Source organism: Urocitellus parryii, chromosome 2 (assembly GCF_045843805.1).
Source record: "Urocitellus parryii isolate mUroPar1 chromosome 2, mUroPar1.hap1, whole genome shotgun sequence".
Classification (NCBI taxonomy): Eukaryota; Metazoa; Chordata; class Mammalia; order Rodentia; family Sciuridae; genus Urocitellus; species Urocitellus parryii.
Window position 1 is genome coordinate 84,774,105 of NC_135532.1, and position 15,752 is coordinate 84,789,856.

The 15,752-nt window shown below is 38.5% G+C and overlaps 1 pseudogene; it reads left to right on the forward strand.

Annotated features, from left to right (window-relative positions):
* The first annotated feature begins 14,817 nt into the window (after positions 1-14,817).
* Positions 14,818-15,178, forward strand: LOC113199605 (prefoldin subunit 1 pseudogene; annotated as a pseudogene).
* Positions 15,179-15,752: the final 574 nt, after the last annotated feature.

The following is a 15,752-nucleotide window of genomic DNA, read 5'->3' on the forward strand; positions in this document are numbered from 1 at the left end:
AGGGGTACTGGAGATTGAACTCGGGGGTGCTTTACTCAGGGGTGCTTTACCACTGAGCTATATTCCCAGACCCATTTATTTATTTTGAGATAAGGTCTCTTTAAGTTGCTTAAGGCCCTGCTAAATTTCTGAGGCTAACCTCAAACTTGTAGTCCTCCTGCCTCAACCTCCTGAGTTGCTGGGATTATAGGTGTGTACTCTACACACAGCTAATTACACAACTTAATAATTACAAATAAAGAGATGTAAAAGAAATAAAACCATAAAATTAAAGGATTCTGTGTATATTTGGTATAATATGTATGATGCTTAAGAGATTTGAGTTCATAGAATAACAGTCTTGATTAAAACTTAAAATGCAATATTTAGACTTCTAAGTTTAAGTTGAAATCTTAGTGTATGGATGGCATCAGAAAAGCTGAGATAAATCTAGGCTCTTATTAAATTTTATTGTTAATTTAGAAATTATTTTTAAGGGATTCAGGAAAGAGTTAAACCAATATTTGGACAAGATGAAATATTGTAAAATATAAATACAGTGTAAAATTTTTGAAGATGGTTAATTATGTGAATAAAATTGAGAGTTAATGAAACAAATTCCAAATGATTATGAAAGTTTATTATACATGTTAATATAAATAATAAGAGCTGTAAAATAAGTGTAAAGGCTAAAATATAACTAGGGCATAGAATCTGGAACCCAAATATCTAATCAGTTCATTAGCAGTTATCCCAATTTCTTCTCCTCTCCTTTGACCCCTGCACCTGGTAATTACTAATCTACCTTCAGTCTTTGGCTTTTCCTATTCTGAACATTTCAAACAAATAGAATTATCCACTATGTGGTCTTTTGTGTCTGGCTTCTTTTACTTAGTAGAAGGTTTTTAAGGGTCATATTATAGCATGTCTCAGTACTTTGTTGCTCAAGGAAAACTTCTAAATAGTCATTTTAAGTATATAAAACCATCCTCAAAGACACTCCTGATAACTAGGGTCTTCTTTAGTTCAGAGACTCTTTTGGGTCAGGTTGTTTAGAAACAGGGACCAAGTTTAAGTTTCTTGTTTAAGTGTTTCAATAGGGGAGGGCTCTCTGGAAAAGGAGAGTGAGGGAGCAAGAATGGTAAGGAAGACAGGGATACAAGAATGGGATTCCATTTATCCTCCATAAGCCAACACTTTGTGTTGCCCATGAAGTTCAGCTTTTTGTACCTGCATACCAGTCTGTCTCTGAGGTGGCTCCTGTTTTAGTCAAAGGAAATTCTCTAGAGAAGGAGCCAGCTGAAACTGTTATTTATCACTCACAGCAAATGGAATAAAGATGCACAGGTGTATAAAGTAGATTTGGACAGGATGCAAAAAAACATTCACTTTAGTTCACTATATTGCTTAGATCACTTCTCACATTATTTACTCCATCAAGAAATTTTTCCAGAATTCTTATTAATTACAATGTCTAAGAAACTTTTTACAAGAGTAGAGTAACAAGATGAGCAGAAGTCACCACTGCTGCAATTGGTCCCAAGGCCATCACTGGTACTCATCATTTCCCTCTTGCACCACCCTTTCTAGATTCCCTTCTACCTCAGCTAGCCCTTCTGCTGTTATGGGTGTCTTGTCGGACAGATTGAACAAGGCACTCACCTTCAAGGAGAATAAGACCCTGTTTATCATGCTTTCAGCTTGTGGTTGCTGTACTTTTCCATTTATATTTACAACTGTACATGGAAATACCAAGAAATGCATATGGGGTATCTCTTCTAATTACCCAATATAATCCTCTCTGTCCACCTTATGAAGCAAGAGCCTCCACATCCTTCTGGTCATTTTCTTGTTGGCCATCTGGCATTAAGAACCCAGGATCAGATGTGTAACCAATGTGATTCTGCAATCTGTATTTGGGGTAAAAATGGGAGTTCATAACCCACTTGAATCTAATGTATGAAATATGATATGTCAAGAGCTTTGTAATGTTTTGAACAACCAATAAAAAAAAAAGAACCCACCATCACCAGAGAGGAGCCGTAGCCCTAAGTGTAATGGGACGCTCACTGTGTCCTCTGATGGAAGCATTCCACCTCTGAGTATTAGGACCTCTAGGCTAGTAAAGCCTAGAGTTGCTGGCAGGAAACACAAGGATCCAAATGCATCACTGGGAGTGATGGTAAGGAAGCCACTCCTATTTTTTTTCCTGTAAGGGCTCATTTGTTCTACCAACCAGGGACATAGCACTGTATAATGGCCATTGGTCTAAGGAGTTCAAACGTGAAGTGCTATTTCCAAGGTGAAGTCTCAGCTATGCCTTTAACAGGCCATTTCTTTAGTCTGTCAATTTGATAGTTTCCAAATGGTGTAGAATGTCCAGTAGATCCTCTGGTCAAGTATCTGTCAGCATACCTTCTTGCTGGAAAGAGAGTTCCTTAGTGTGAAATTCTGTGTCAGAATTTCAAACATTTGGGATAGTGGTGCTGGCTAAAGCACTATAGGCAGAAAAGGCAACCCCACACATGTCGAACCCAGTCATGATGAAATGTTACTCTTTTCCAGTTTGGAAGGGGCCCAATGTAATTGACATGTCACCCAATAGCTGTTTGGTCTCTTTGAGAGACCAGTGTTGGCCTCTGCTGATGACAGGTTAGATATGTAATAGAAGCAGCTGCTATATCAGCTTTGGAGTGAGTCCAAACTGTTGGGCCCACACATAGCCTCCATCTTTACCACCATGGATACTCTAGCCATAAGTCCATGTGCAAGAACTAAGTTAGCAATAACACAGGCTGCTTGACAACTACTGGTCTAGATATTTTGTCTACTTAATTAGTTAATGTCCCTTCTGCATAGGAATTACCTAATGGACATTATGTGCTATAAAATATTCTCACACTATGTGCCCCCTCCCTAGTATTCTCATCTGTCCCTCCCATAGTATTCTCCACCTTTCCCAATCTTTATTCTTCCAGACTCCTGAACAATAAGCTAGACAAACATCTGTCACTATCCATGAGTATGTTCTTACCTTGGCCACTTCTGCCTAAATACACTGCCTGAAGCTCTGCCATGACTAAATATACTGCCTGAAGCTCTGACAACTAAAAAGATTTCCCTTCTGAATCTCAAAACCATCCCTGAGTGGAGCAACAGAGGAACAGCAGATATTTTCAGCTTTCATCTCTTCCAAACAGAACCATTCATGAACAAAGCATGATTTTTTTTAAAGAGAGAGTGAGAGAGGAGAGAGAGAGAGAGAGAATTTTTAATATTTATTTTTTAGTTCTCGGCGGACACAACATCTTTGTTGGTATGTGGTGCTGAGGATCGAACCCAGGCGGCACGCGTGCCAGGCGAGCGCGCTACCGCTTGAGCCACATCCCCAGCCCCACAAAGCATGATTTTTAAAAATTTCTTTGTCAATTGGTCATAGGGAACCAACCCTGAGGCCATAGCTATGAGTTCAGAGAGAAGCATTGGCATAACAGTGATAGATGATTTGGGAGCCTCAACCACCAGTTTGTGTCTACTCACTAGTATTCTCTGAACCTGTTTGAACCTAACTGCAGACATATTAGATTCCTTGCAGTAGATTGCTACTGCAACTGCCTAACCTTATGACAGAATAAATCTGAGAGTAGCTAATTTGTGATTTCTTGGTGTCTAATAGTTACTTGATATCCTATGGCTAGATTCTCAGTTTTTACTAGGGCCCAGAATCATGACAAGAGTAATAGTTCTGTATAACAGATGGCATGGCCTTGCTTCAGAACCCTGTGGTCTATACAGTGACTCACCTATTAGGGCTTGCCGGGAGTACCAATGACATCTTTCTCTAGTGCCGAGGGATCTGCTGACTCATATGGTCCAAATGATAGGTCTGCTTGTACCAAAGGATAGACCTACTACAGAGCCCTTTATTGCCCTGAGATTCACTAAAAGCTAGTAACTTTTTCAAGTCAGCTAATAAATGTGTTGCCAAGCAGTGTGAATATGCTGTCTTCAAAACCCAAGGAGGCCTACCATATATGCTCCTTTTTTTCCTTTGTGATAGGAAGTCAAGGTACAAGACTTTGTCTTGTACTTTAGAGGGGATGTTCCAAAATGCTCCAGATTATTGGACCATTAGAAACTTCACCAATGTGACAACCTCCTGAATCTTGGTAACTTTATGTCCCCCTCTCTAGAGCATCTTACTAAGTTGTACAAAGTAGTTTTCAATTTTGGCTCCTAAGTTTTAATTAACATGATGGCGTCCATATAGCAGACCGATGTAATGTTCTGCTGGATGTCCAGGTTTTTCAAGTCCCTTTGGATTGTATTATAAGAGAGAGAGCAGAATGGGGCAAATGTATACCATATCCGTGCCATGTGGGTGCAACCTGTTTCTGATCCTCGTTCCTGGTAGTTAAACCAAATAACATGTTGAAATCTCACTCTCACACAAATTTGTCCATTTGAGAAATTTGCGATTTTTACACTTTCTTTTTAAGTTTTTAAATGGATACATAACTTACATACAAAAGTGAATGTTTATCATTTATCAATTACTTAAACATACTCCCAAGCTACCACCATCTCAATACACAGAATATTTTCAGCATTCTAGAAAGTTCCAGGCCAGTAAATACTCTCCAGTGATAACTACCACTATGAGATATCACTGTAGATTATTTTTGCCTGCTTTTGCACTTCATAAAAATGTAATTATTTGTCTGCATTTTGTTCATTTTAATTGTTGTATAGTGTTCCACTCTTCCATAATTATTTGCCAATTCTGTTGATGAACATTTAGGTTGGCTTCTGTTTGAATATATATTTAATAAGCTACTATAAATATTGCTGGGTATATGCTTTATTTGGGGAAAAACTTATTTAAAACAAATTCATAAATCAGTAATACATGTTCCAAGTCTGTATTAATGTGCTCTAAAAGAGATACCAGATCTAGAAAAGCAGCTGCAATGGGGCCAATATTTAATAGCCCACCGCCATACACTATCATCCACCAGTTTTTGTAGGGGCCAGAGTGGCAAATTAAACAGAACTATAATAAAAAACATCATACCAACATTCTTTAATATTTGAGAATGGTGCTGATCTGCCATTATCCCAGACTGTAATAGTGTTTTAGTTTTTTTAAATTGGCTATCTTAGTAAAAGAGGGGCAAATTCTAAGATTGCTATTTTAACTCTCCTTTTTTTCTATATTTTTATTGATACATTATAGTTGTACATAAGGGTGGGACTTGTTACATATTCATACATGTACACGATATAACAATATAATTTGGACAATATCACTTACTTGGATTTTCCTACTGCAATAGCCATTGCTCCATAGCCCATGGAATCAATGAGAAGATTCTGCCAAACTGCTACGTTTTTGCATTCTCCAGGAAAATAACCACTGGTTGGGCCCGTGGCCTGGGACAGACCTCTTTTATTGCCTGGCTGTCATTCACTACTTTCTCATCATAAGGAAGCTTCTCTTTCAGTCAATTGGTTCTGAGTTTGGGAAATGACTCATCTGAAAACTGGACAAGAGATCATAATTTTCCATCTGGCCCTTGCCTTCTGCTAACCCATGATTAATCCTGAGTTATCTTTTATTTATATACATTTAGCACCATTCTTTCTGACTGCCCATCTTTCTCGTTCCTAAAACACAATACCTATTAGTCCTCTCCATGGGTCCTCAAAGGTTGATTATCCCTAACCAACATTCTGATCTGGCTGCACATGATAGTAATTAAGTGGTTCTAATGAGTAAGTGCTGTCACCTGGCCTCTGCTTTTCTGGAATACTTTAATCCTCTCTACTACCAGGAAGCCTAGCTCTGGGACTGAATCTCTGTGACTGCAGCCTCAAGAGGACAGCTGAGTACTCCTTTCACTTGTGAATTTCTTGCTGCCTTATTTAGGATCTCTTGAGGATAGTAATCCCTGGTGGACTTTCTGGCCTTCTGTGGTAGATTCATTCTCACATATCCTTTTCCCTGAGACTTTAATCCTGTATTTAGTCAGCTTTCTGTCACTGTGACAAAATACATGAGAAAAACCAGCTTATAAGGAGAAAAGACTTATTTTGGCTCATGGTTTCAGAAGCTTCAGTCCCTGGTTGTTTGACCCCGTTGCCTCTGGGCACATGGTAAGGTAGCACATCATGGTAGAGAGCTGAGGAAACCTCTCACCTTTATAAGACAATGTTTTCACTCTTCCCACCCCCAAGATTTGGACATCAAATTAAGATTGGAAGTCACTTTTCATCATGGTTTAATTAGGATAATGCTTGCCATGTTAAGAATGGAAAGGAACTATAAGCCAAAGCACAATTTGATTTGGATAACTAAACCCGCAAAGGAAGTCAGGAAGAGAGAGGAAGGAATGGAGTCCCTCCAAGTGCACTCTCCAATGATCCAATTTCTCTCAACTAGGTCTCACTTCCTGAAGATTCCAACCCCCTCCCTAACATAGTGCCACAGATTGGCAACCAAGCCTTCCACACATGAACTTTTAGGAGGACGTTTAAGATTCAAACCATAACAGCTCCCTTCCTTCCCAGTCTGCCATGGCAATTCTGACCACTCTACCTCATTTAAGGTAGGCCATTGTTTTCCCCAAATTCCCAAGACTCCCATTGTTTTTCCCAAACTCTTCCATCAGCATTATGGAAACATTCCTGAGTCACTTTACAGGGAATTAAATCCTATATGTTGGGAGTATGACCCCATACTAACAAGTGCTCACCTAGTTTTATGTTCTACCCACATTGGTCTAGTATTCTTGTGGTTCCCTCCCACCTGCTCTCTGTTTTTGCGGGTTTAGTTATCCAGGTCAAATTATGCTTTGGCTTATAGTCCCTTTCCATTCTTAACATGGCAAGCATTATCCTAATTGAACCATGATGAAAAGTGACTTCCAATCTTGATTTGATGTCCAAATCTTGGGGGTGGGAAGAGTGAAAACATTGACTTATAAAGGTCTTCTTCATTTGAGACATCTACACAGTAGGGTATATTAGCCTATTTTTGTTACTATAACAAAATGCCTAAGGCAAGCTATCTTCCTGAAGGAAAGAGGTTTATTTAGATTAGTTCTGGAAGTTCAAAGTCCAAGATTGAGTGTGGTCTCCTTTTTTTGCCCTCTGGTGAGGGCCTAATGGCTGATGGTATCACAGTGTCAGAGGCACAAGTGGCAAAAGAGATCACATCATGAAACAGGAAGCTAAAAAGAGAGAAATTCAGGGGTCAGGCTCTGGCTTTCATAACAATCCACTCTCATGAGAACTCATTCCAAGAGATCAGCAATCTTTTCTAAAGGCAGCAGCCCCAAATAACCTGAGGACCTCCTACTAGTCCTCAGTTCTTAAAGATCCTTCAACCTCCCATATCATCACATTGGAATCCAAGTTTCCAACACATGAACTTTTGGGGGACAAACCATACCACATTAGAGTCTCATCTTCTAGCAAGGGGAAAGGGAAATTTCTGCAGGCCAATTGGTTCTGCATCTACCCAGAAAAAAGATATATTCTCATTTCATAGCTGAGGATCCCAATTCTTTCCTTGCAGGACTCTGCCTTGACTATTAGATCTTTTTGGTAGTACAAGTCAGATGTGTGCCTGCTCTTCAGTTCCATTGGTTCTCCAGCAGCAGGTAATGAGAGTCTCCTGAGATGCTGTCAGGCAAGCCTTCTATCATACTTCACCTTTCATTCATGATTAACTGACCTTCCCTTGTCATTTTCTCTCTTCAGTGCATCAACGATGCCCAGCAGCAGCCATTCAATTCCACAGAACTTCAATGAATACTCCCTATTGTGCTTCCAATGCTAGCAGCATTACACCAGCAGCTGCATTCCCTTCCACCTGCAACACATTCCAACTCACCATGCATGGAAGTTTGCAGTCATATGCCAGGGACTGTTGGTACTCCACTGAGGTCCTCATGGCCAGCTGTCTAGCAGATGATCCAACTCCAGAAGTCCATCATGCCTCCTGAAATTCCTCTGAGTATCAATTATCTTAGGTCAGACTCCCTAGAAACAGAACCTGAGTCAGTGATTCACTGTTGCCATACTCTTCAGGAAAAACCTTTCAATAGTGAGGGAAGCAGATCGGGTAAGAGGAAAGAAAGAACAAGAATTTGCTGAAGTCTAGATTGAGCTTGGACCCTTTATTTGGGAACTTACCTGACCTCTCTTTGTCTTGTTAGCTCTTGGGAGTCATCAGTCTTCTCTTTCAGAAGGAGGATTTACTGACCTCTGCCTTGGTTACCTTTTCCTTTTATGTCATCTTACAGAAATTCATATTAACCTATGTCATTAACTTGCCATATGATTTTAAAAGTTTTTTTGTATTGTAGATGGACAGAATGCCTTTATTTCATTTGTTTATTTTTGTGTGATGCTAAGGATTGAGCCCTGTGCCTCACATATATTAGGCAAGTGCTCTGCCACTGAGCTACAGTTCCAGCCCACCATATGATTTTTAATTGAATTTCTACTGATTTGAAGAGAAGAAATTGAAAAGAGTTTTCCAAAATACTTATAGTACTCCTCTCTCTAAGTGTGCCTTAGGATTAGGAGAGAGGGGTAGGAAAAGAGAGGTGTACATAGAGAGTCATAGAGAGTGTATTACACACACACACACACACACACACACACACACACACTAACTATTTTTTGTATCAGGGATTGACCTAGGGGTGCTTAACCACTGAGCCACATCCCAGCTACCCCCGGTCCCACATTTTCTTTCTTTCTTTTTCTTTTTCTTTTTTCTTTTTCTTTTCTTTTCTTTTCTTTTTTTTTTTTTTTGGAGACAGGGACTCACTAGGTTCCTTACGATCTTGCTAAGTTGCTGAGGCTGACTTCTAACCTGCAATCCTCCTGCTTCTGCCTCCCAAGCTGCTGGGATTATAGGTGGGCACCACCACATACATTTTTAATTCCCCAAAGTGATCATCATATATTCACAGCCCTACTCTAAACACCTTAATACCCACTAGCTCTATGGTTCTCTATTATGGCTTCATATTAGAATTCTCTAAGGAGCTATTAAAATACTAATGCATGAGCCTAATTTCTCAAACATTCAGATTTAATTGGTTGGGGATTGGGTCTGGGCATCAATAAATTTTTTTCAAACTCCCAAACTATTCTAATGTGCAACTGGGATTAAGAACCACTTGCCTGGGCTTTAATGTCCATGGGACAGACCTCTGGTCTTATTCCTCTAGATATCTTTTCAGGGCCTGCATCATTATCTGCAGGCCCTGGAAAGATATTTATTAGTTCATAATAAATATTGAATATATGAACACATGTATTGAATACATAATACATGATTGAAAAGGTATTGAGATAAGTGCCATTTCTCTGTACTTATGGGATAAGCTGACATTTAACAATATTAAATCACATTTATGAAAAATTGACCTGAATTTATTTTCCATTTTGATAACCACAATTATACCTGGAAGCATGATCCACAGAGAAGATTCCTGTGAATCTCAAATATCTTTAGGTAAAATCCTAGGAATTCCTTGCCTTTCCTAGATTTCAGCCTCCAAAGGCAACGATCTCTACCCTGTATACATTAAATAGAGGTCAAAAGTTACCAAGTTGTGCTCAGACTTCTAAAAGATAACCCTGGCAAAGGCATTTAAGATTAAAGCATAACCATTTAATTAAAGAACTTCAGAACAGGGGTGGACAGTTATTGTGAAGGTCAATGTCAGTAGAAAAGGGAGTTGACATTCATGAGAACCTAACATGTCACAGATACCATGCCAGATAATTCAGAGCAGTCAGTGGGGAAGAGCTTATCACAGGAGCTCAGAAAGTATTGTTGGCTAACAGATTGGGTATGGAGCAGAGGGCAACTAGGAGTGGGAGTAACTCCCATGTATGTAGTCCATGTGTACCCTGTTGAAGTTATCTTTTTAAACATGAAAGACAATTTCTAGAAGAGACTAGAGTGAAATTGGGATGGGAGTGGGGAGAATAGGAGACAAGAAAATAAAGCCATAACTATAGGGTTGGCTGCCAGGACAATCAAGAGAAAGAACAAGAATAAGTCATGAAGCTATTGCACAGTTTAGCACGTTAGGTCTGTGAATAGTGGAATTCAGTTGTATCACCTTTTTTAAAAAAATATTTTTTAGTTGTCAACAGATCTTTATTCTATTTATTTATATGTGATGCTGAGAATTGAACCCAGGGCCCCATATATGTCAGTCAAGTGCTGTACCACTGAGCCACAACCCCAGCCCACAGTTGTGTTACTTTTTATGAATGTTTATTGCTTATTTCAAGAGAAGTCACAAATTTTAAAGGTACTGGGCCAGTCTGGCCAAAACTCTTCCTGTGAAGTATTATTGTTATTAGATATGATTTGCTGAGTGTTTACTATATGCCAGACCCTGCACTGCGGTCTTTCTAACCTTCATAACAATCCCATAATTTTAGCAAATTCCTATCTAAGAAATATGAAAACAAAAACAAAGCAAGAGGGGCTGGGGCTAGGGCTAGGGCTAGGGCTCAGCGAAAGAGCACTTGCCTGGCATGTGTGTGGCACTAGGTTCGATTCTCAGCACTGCATATAAATAAGTAAAATAAAGGTCTATCAATAATCAGAGACAAAATTTAAAAAAAAACAAGATTATATAATTTTCACAGGATTCCATTAATTATAAATGGAAAGCCTGATGCATTACTAAATTTTTTTCTCAGGGCTAAATGGTTTAAAAAATAAAGACATTCTGATTTACTTCATTTTCTTCATGTGGTTCACTGTAGATAGACAGAAATAGATTGTTTAATAGTTCAGAAAATTTCAAACATTAATTTTAATAGATGTATAAACTTATAATCTCATTAAAGTAACAGTTCTATGCAAGATATTAATTTATAAATAGTACATTTCATAAACTCTCTCCAATATAAGCTCTGTTAAGTTAGAATTCCTAACCTAGTGACAAAGCCTGCATGGCAGTTCTCAGACTAGTACAAATATACATATTTAATCTGTGGTGTATCTAAGTTGTTAATTGTTCAATATGTGTTTTACTTTCTGGGATCAAGGGCACATTAAGAAAGTATTGTTACTGGGAGTAATGAGGTGGAGGAAGTAGAAGAAGAGGTGAATTTCCTGAGGGTCAACGGAGTTCTTAATTAGGAATTGGTTGTATTCACAAAGTTTGTAAATTGCTTATTGGAATTCAAGTCATTCTGTAAGAAAAAAAAAGGATATGTAGTGTTTTAGTTTTCAGCTACCCCACAAAGCTTATTTAAGTGATAAAATAGTTGACATTTTTTATTTTATTTTATTTGACCCCTTACTGTCTTTGCCCTATAGGTTATTTCCTTTTCCTTTTTTTTTCAATTTTTATTTTGTAATTTGTGTGACTTCAAGCAAATTATTTAACTGCAACATGTGTTGGTTTCTTTATCTATAAGATGAGGATAATAACCATAGTACCTACTTAATCCTGATGATAAAATGAATGGGTGCTTTGCACATAGAAAATATTCAATAAATAATAGCTGTTATTATTACTCTTATATTATTGTCATCTGTCTCAGGTTGATGCGTGTTCATCCATTTTGCGTTGCTATAACAGAATACCCGATATTTTAAAATAAAAGTTGTTTGTTTAGCTCACAGTTTTGAAGCATAAAAGTCCAAGGCAGGGCAGCACCATTTATTTAGCTTCTCATAAGGGCCTTCCTGGCTGTATTACAGTGTAGTGGAATACTATGGTTTGGATCTTGAATGTCCCCCAAAGGTCTGTGTGTTAACAGTTTGGTTCCAGGGTAATGCGGTTCCAAGGTATTGGGTAGAGGTGGATCCTTTGAAAGGTGGGGCCCTGAGGGGGATCCTTCAGTCACTGGAGATGTGCCCTCAAAGGGGATAGTGGGACCCTGGTCCCTTTCTCTTTCTCTTCTGTTTCATGGGCATGAGGTGAGTGGTTTAGCCCAACCACATGCTCCTTCTATGATGTGCTGCTTTGCCAAAGGTCAAAAACAATGTGATCAACTAATCATGGACTAGAAACTCCAAAACTGTGATCCCAAATAACCCTTTTTTCTTTATAAGTTGATTAGCTCAAGTATTTTGTTATAGAAATAGAAAGGAAACAGGTGGTATGTATAAAGAGGGAAGTGGTTTAAGTGGTCTTGATTTATAACAGTCTACTCTCCTGAGAACCCACTCATTCTTCTAGACTAGCATTAATTCCTTTTGAGTGGGCTGTGTCCTTATGACCTAATTTCCTCCCAACCTCTTAAAGATTCTACCATCCCAATACTGCTACACTGCTGAGCAAACTTCTAGCACATGAATCTTTGGAGGATACACTCAAACCATATCCAAACCACAGTGACTAACAACCTCTACCCCCAAAGCAGAACCTTAGACAAGGATTCATGTAAAAATGTTTTATTTAGGAAGTATGTCCTGAAAAAAAAAGTAAAGGAGTAAATTGAACTGAGAAGTAAAGGAGGCTAAGCCAGGGTACAATCTCCATTTGGACTCAAATTCAGAGTGGACACAGGAGACCATGTTGTTTCAATTAGGGATTATGAGAGCTGGAGTATTCATAGTTACACGCATAGTGTGTTATTCAGCTTTTCATCGTGGTGACAAAGATACCTAACAGGAACAACTTAGAGTAGGAAAAGTTTATCTTGGGCTCATGGTTTCAGAGTTTACTCCATTGTTGTCCAACTCCATTCCTCTGGGCCTGAGATAAGGCAGAACATCATGGCAGAAGGGCGTGGCCAAGGAAAACAGCTCAGCTCTTGGCAGCCAGGAAGCAGAGAGCAATAGAGTGCCAGGGACTAGATATAATCCCCAAGGCCTGCCTCCAGTGTCCTACTTCCTCAAACCTTGCCCCACCTGTCACAGTTACCACTCAGTAGTCCATTAAAATTGTTAATTCATCAAAAGGATTGCTCTGCAGATGAGGTTACAGCTTTTATAATCTAATCATCGACTAAAAGCCCTATCCATGACTCTTCCTATACTAAAACCCATACTTTCAAAACATGAGCTTTCCAGGGGACATTAAAGATCCAAACCTATACATGATTATTAAGTTAAAATGGGAGTGGCTTTGTTCCCTGACATTTCTTTGCGTGTGAAAAGTAAAGGGTGTTCCAGTAACTTCAGGGCAGCCCCATAAAGAAATAAAACTAATCTGATAGGATAGGTCAAAGCACTGATGACATCTACTATGTCATCATCCTCATCACCACCACTACCACCTCCCTTAAAACACACAATTGACACATTGTGTAAAAGGTATCATGTAGGCTCTGGAGATTTAAAAAAAAAAAAGAGCTGTAAAATATAATCTATGCCCTTCTAAACCTTAGGATTCTGTTAAAGAGGATAATCACATGAAGGTAGAAGAAGTAGTATATCTTAAGTGTCAAGTAAGTATGTATAAGTGGTTCATACTTCTGTGTGCTTTGAAAGTAAATCAGCTTTGGGTGGTAACAAAAGATCCTGGCAGTACCTGAGTTGGATCTCATATAGTAGGTAGAATTTTGAAAAGTAAAGAAGAAAAGAGAGAAATAAGTGGAATGATGAATCAATAAACATGATCTAACACAGAAGTTCTCAATTCTGAATGTAATTAGAATCACCAGCAGCCTTTAAAAATCCCAATGTCTTCTTGTAACCAGTCAATTATATCAGCATGGCTGGTTTGAGATCTTATATTTAAGTCTTAATCCATTTTGAGCTAATTTTTGCATATATTTTAAGATTAGGATTCAATCTCATTCTTTTGCATGTGGATATGCTGTTTCCCCAGCACTATTTATTGAAGTGGCTTTCTTTTGTCCATGCTTATTCTCAGTGTCCTTGTCAAAGATTACTTGATTATACGTGTGAATTTATTTTTAGTTCTGTTTTGCTCCACTGGCCTATGTGTCTGTTGTTACCATACTGTTTTGATTTTCAAAGCTTTGCATTATAATTTGAAGTCAGGGAATATGATACCTTCAGTTTGTTCTTCTTTATTAAGATTGCTTTGGCTTTTCAAGGTCTTTTGAACTTTTATGCAAATTGTCAGATTTTAAAAACATTTTGGTGAAAAAATGCCACTAGAACTTTAATAGGGATTGCATTGAGTGAATAGGACACTTTGGGTAGTATGAAATTTTAACAATCTTTTTAATCCATCAATACTGATATTCTTCCATTTACTTGTGTATTCTTAAATTTCACTAGTGTTTTATAGTTTCATAGTGTGTAGATATTTTTACCACACTATGAAACTATAAGACACTAGTGAAACACTAGTTAAGTTTATTATGAAGTGTTTTTGAATGTATTATAAATAATATTTTCATAATTTCTTTTTTCAGACAGTTTGTTGTTAATGTATAGAAACACAACTGATTTGTATGTTGATTTTGTAAGATCTGAAACTATAAAACTAGTAGAAGAAAACATAAGGAAAAAGCACTTTGACATTATTCAAACAAAGTGATTTGTTTGAAATGTTCCACAAGTACAGGTAACAAAAATATAAATAGATAATTGCAATTTTATCCATCTCAAAAGATTTACACAGGAAACAATTAACAGAATGGAACAAAGTATTTATAGACCTTATGTTTCATAAAGGGTTAATATCTAAAATATATAAGGAACTCACACAACTCCAAGCAAAAAAAAAAAATCTAAATATCTTAACATAAAGAACCTGAATGATATTTCCCCAACGAAGACATACAAATGGCTGAGTTTTGTGAAAAGGTGCCCAACATCACTAATCCTCAGGGAAATGCAAATCAAAACCACAAGGCACCAAGATGTCAGCCCCCCAAAATTTGGAGATGGCTTTCACAGAGCTCCAAGCCAAAGTTATTGGCCCTCAAAAGAAGACAAAGCCTACAGATGTAGAGATTGGACAGCTGAACAGAATAGAAGCCATGCCCATCTTACTGATACAGAGATTGGAACTTTGATAAGTGAGGCTAACATGTATGAAGGTGTATGAAGAATATTTATTTTTCAATCCAAGGGGTTAATTCACAATCGGCTGTTAGGAAAAGGAAAATAGCAGAAGAAAAAAAATTAAGAAGTAGAACAGAAAAATTCTACCTGTAGCCAAGCATTAAGGAAACTGAGGACAACATCCAGGAGATGCTGATGGCAGGAAGGGCACAGTAGGAGCCTCTAGGGGAAGCTCTTCCTACTAACATCTCCTATCCTGGCAAGGGTAGAGAGGCCTGTGCATTGTAACAGCCTCCCCTCTGCCTGATGGATGTTTTATCTGGAATGGCCTAGCAACTCCACATTTTCTACATCATCCTGAGCTTCTTTCAGGTTCCAACCCTGTGTATTTTACTCTGACTCTGCCTGCCACCCCTGCCCAGGATATACCTCACTCCTGGGGTAAGCCATGAACTCCCGAGAGAAGGAAGATGTAGGCCAGGGGAGATATGTACTCAGAGCCTGCCACTAAGCATATAGAACAGACCACTAAAATGCCACTCTGTCCACTCTTCTAAGTCTGCTTTTTCTTGAGCCAAGGGATGAGAAGAGAGGACAAGAGAAGCAGTGGCCATCTCTATCTCAGCTCCTGCTCTTTTGTTGCCCTCTTCTCTCTTCCTTTTCTGGTAATTTGACTAACCATCATCCCCAGCACTGCCTCTGTAGCATGCAGATGAGGAAGAATGAGGATTTCAAGTTCTTAAAGTGGACAGAATAGTGGCTCCTCTGTGGCAGTCAGCTTCAAGATTCC